Source organism: Rhinopithecus roxellana, chromosome 7 (assembly GCF_007565055.1).
Source record: "Rhinopithecus roxellana isolate Shanxi Qingling chromosome 7, ASM756505v1, whole genome shotgun sequence".
NCBI lineage: Eukaryota > Metazoa > Chordata > Mammalia > Primates > Cercopithecidae > Rhinopithecus > Rhinopithecus roxellana.
The window spans coordinates 128,509,188-128,513,513 of NC_044555.1; the positions used below are offsets into that span (position 1 = coordinate 128,509,188).

Genomic DNA, 4,326 nt, shown 5'->3' on the forward strand with positions numbered 1-4,326 from the left:
CCGTAGCCCATAGCACATTTATTGGAATCTTCCTGGGGTGACGGAGGGAAGGGGCTTTGTTTCTTGAAGGCAGATTTGATTTTTGGAAACAGCTAAAAGCTACTTGGCAGCAAGTGTGGTGAATGAGGTGGGTGATCAAACTGGATAATATTATTTTTGGTTCCAAACAAGGTGTGACTATAAAGAAATGAGGCTGATTTTCTCGTATGGCACATAAACTAGCTCAACAGCAATTCCAAAAGAGGACTTCCAAAAATGGTGTGGCCTTGGCAAGAAAAAAATATTTCTCCACCCCAGTACACATACACACACACACACACACACACACACACACACACACACACACAGTGTATGGCATCTGACTCAATCCATAGACAAGGGAAATCAAAAGCCCTTGGAACATATTTAAAAAACCAATTGTGCAAATATGGGATGGAAGAGACCTGACTGGGCAGCCATTCTTGAAAAAACCTATCACGGTTGCATTTAGCCAGAACATGGAATTATCATGCACTAAAGAGTGTGATGTGGCTGCTCAGCAAGCATCTGAATCCTAGGACTGCTCCGGCAGATGTCCTGGACCTCTGCAGGAACAGAGACACCCATCGGCCACTCTCCTCAGGCTCTCTCTGCCATGGGCTCAGCTACTGGCCTGACAGGACAAGAGGACCACTGGCCCACTAGAGCCCAGCTCACGAAGGAGCTTGTCAACACTGTCCAATGTGTTTGGAAAAGCAGACAACCCAGAGGAGGCAAGAGTCAGTGACTGAAAATTATTGCGAAAAGGGAACTGTGTGAAAACTAGTGCCATCTTAGTCTCTTTTTTGTTTGTATAAATTTAAGGGGCACAAGTGTAGTTTTGATTCATGGATGTATTGCACAGTGGTGAAGTCTAGGTTTTCAGTGTAACCATCACCCAAATAGTATACATTGTACCCATTAAGTAATTTCTTACCCCTTACTCCCTCCCATCCTCTCACCTTTCCCAGTCTCCAGTGTTTATTATTCCACACTCAATGTTCATGTGTACATGTTATTTAGCTCCCACTTATAAGTGAGGACACACAGTATTTAACTTTCTATTTCTGAGTTGTTTTACTTAAGAGAATGGCCTCTAGTTCCATCAATATTGCTAAAAATATGGAACGCTTCACAAATTTGTGTGTCATTCACGCGCAGGGGCCATGCTAATCTCTGTATGGTTCCGATTTTAGTATATGTGCTGCCCAAGTGAGCATGGCCATCTGAATCTCAGGATGCTCTTTATGGAAGAGCCAGACCATAGGAGGAAATAATAGAAAGGCAGATTTAGGCTCACCCTAATAAAGACTGATTCATATTATAGAATTGTATGTTCATGCACGTTCTGCACATGTATCCCAGGACTTAAAGTACTATATATATATTTCTCAATAAAGCGTTGGTTGTAAATACTGCAACAGTATGCAACTGCAAAAAAAATTGTTTAATACAATCTCATGTATGTGAATATGCATATACAGAGAGGGGGTGAAAGACTGGAAAAATATAAATATTTTTCTTTTTCTTCATTTTTTTCTGAGATGGAGTCTCACTCTGTCGCCCAGGCTGGAGTGCAGTGGTGCAATCTCAGCTCACTGCAAGCTCCGCCTCCCAGGTTCACGCCATTCTCCTGCCTCAGCCTCCTCTGTAGCTGGGACTACAGGCACCCACCACCACACCCGGCTAATTTTTTTGTATGGAAAAATATAAATATTTAATAGTGGATTTCTATGTGGTATGGAATTATGGGGCAAACATAATTTTCTAAACTTTACGTAATTATGTGTTGTTAGATTTTTTTTATTACCTGTATTTCATTTGTAATAACTCTTTTCCTTTAAGAAATGGATTTGCTAAAAATTCGAGGTATCCAACAACTGAACAGGCTACTTTGTGACCTAGTGAGAGCCCTGCCTTAGGAGGTAATCAAGCAAACATTGTGGGATGAACTATCAGGTCCCTTCCAGCCTAGGGACTCAGTATCTGTTATTTAAGGAATTAACCTTATTCAAGTACGAGAGTTGAGTTGATGGAAGTTCACTCATGCATCCAATGAGGAAGAGGCCTTCCAACACAATGGACAACTTCCCAGTTCCCAGGTCTCTTCTAAGAAAAAATAGTCATCTTAACATAATTCAAGTGTAGAAAATTTAAATCAAAGGGTAGAATCAGGCCAGGTGCAGTGGCTCACACCTGTAATCCCAGCTTAATGCCAAAAGGATACGGTGGATTTTCCATGTTTTATACATGTGTATGGTTATCCCAGCACTTTGGGAAGCCAAGGCAGGTAGATCACTTGAGGTCAGGAGTTTGAGACCAGCCTGGGCAACATGGTGAAATCCCATCTTTACAAAAAAATAGAAAAATCAGCCAAGGCTAGTGATGTGTGCCTGTAGTCCCAGCTACTCAGGAGGCTGAGGCAGGAGAATCGCTGGAACCCGGGAGGTGGAGGCTGCAGCGAGCCGAGATTGTGCCATCATACTCCAGCCTGGGTGACTGAGGGAGACTCTGTTTAAAAAAAAAGTAAAATGGTAGAATCAACACGTCAAAGATGAAAAACCACTAACTAGCCATGGAACTTGATTCTGAAGTAGAACAATAATAAAAAAAATACATAGGTAGGAAAAGACAGAGGCGAAAAGCTAAGAGAGACACGCCATTGATACATAGTTGATGCCAATAGGATATGGTGGATTTTCCATGTTTTAAACATGTGTGTGGTTATCCAGTTGAATCCCATCTACGTAGCTGAAGCCAGCAGGTCTTGGACATGACAGGGGAGTTGTCTTCTGGTCCTCCTCACTCAGGCTGGATGTTCCATAGCTGTAGGCAGAGTACCAGGACAGCAGAAACACAGGCTGCCTGGGGTCATGTTCTGGAAACTGAAGCAAGTCAAATATGACCTTAGGCTGGAAAAGTTCTGAGAGGCACTGGAGGAACAGCACATTGATGCCACCAGCTGGACAGAGGGACCGGCATTTACTGCCTTTTGGGTTGAATGGTGCCACAAAATCTGAGTAACAAAGAGGTTAGAAATGTTGTCCTCATTCTCCATTTGACAATAGGGAAACTGAGGTCTAGAGAGAGGAAGTGGATGAGAAGGGTGTGCGAACACTGACAATCTCTTTTGCCTCCCAGAGAGGAGAAATGGACTTTAAGACAGTCCTCTCCTGCTTGTAGGAGCAAACCTTGGTCTCTGAGCCACAAATTATTTTTTGCCGCATCAAATATCAACATTTCCATGGAATGACAGGGACAGTTATTAGATGATAACTGGGCTTTAAATCCTTCTTCTGGGTTGGTGTTGCTATATTAGACTCTGAGTCCAAGCAGCAAACCTTTGTAATGTGTAGGTTTCATAAACCAAAGTCCAAAGTTTCTTACAAACCCCATTCAAATACACAAAGAATGATGGTTTAAAAACAAAGACAACTGGCTTCTTTCTCTTTCAGGTCTTACCCACCATTACAAATCATTGAGATCACATTAACACATTCAACTGATTGTAGTCTTAGCTTCAATAAAACTAACCAAAGGAAACGTCAAACCAAACATTTCCAGTTTGCGTTTGTGAGCATTTCTGCAAAGGAAGAAGATGGATATTGGAAAATTGTGCTCTGCAGGAGACAGAAGTGTGTTGGTGACAGCAGGAGAGGGGGTGCAATAAGTTGTGAGAAATTACACATTCTGCTTCCCGCATGGTGACCTCCTGCCATGGGACTGAAATCGGAGATCCTGACTAGGACCACCTCATAGAATCAAAGGGGACTTCCCCGTCCATTCCTTGACCTTTGCTCACACCCCTTCCGTGCATCTCACCCTCTCTTTCTTATATATATCAGGTGGGAGTTGAGTCCCCCCCTTTAGAAAGAATCAACAACGTCTCTATTGACCTGACCTGGCAACAAGGCAATGTGCTAAGAATTATACACATTACAAAAATGGCAGAGTGGTTAGTCCTGGGATCCCTCAGCAGCAGAATGTCTGAGTATTACCTAAGTGCCATTATTATTGCAATGTTGTATGTGTAAAAAACAGACTTTTTTTTTTTTTTTTGAGACAGAGTCTTGCTGTGTCATCCAGGCTGGAGTGCAATGGCATGATCTCAGCTCACTGCAACCTCTGCGCCCCAGGTACAAGCGATTCTCCTGCCTCAGCCTCCTGAGTAGCTGGGATTACAGGTACCCTCCACCACACCTGGATAATTTTTTTGTATTTTTAATACAGACGGGGTTTTGCCATGTTGGCCAGGCTGGTCTCAAACTCCTGACCTCAAATGATCCACCTGCCTTAGCCTCCCAAGGG

General features: G+C 42.9%; 1 non-coding gene across 1 annotated transcript; it reads right to left on the reverse strand.

The window, feature by feature from the left end:
- Window positions 1-1,134: 1,134 nt before the first annotated feature.
- On the reverse strand, window positions 1,135-1,238 carry LOC115898835. Its single transcript, XR_004058500.1, has one exon. It is a non-coding gene; the product is annotated as a U6 spliceosomal RNA (small nuclear RNA).
- Window positions 1,239-4,326: the final 3,088 nt, after the last annotated feature.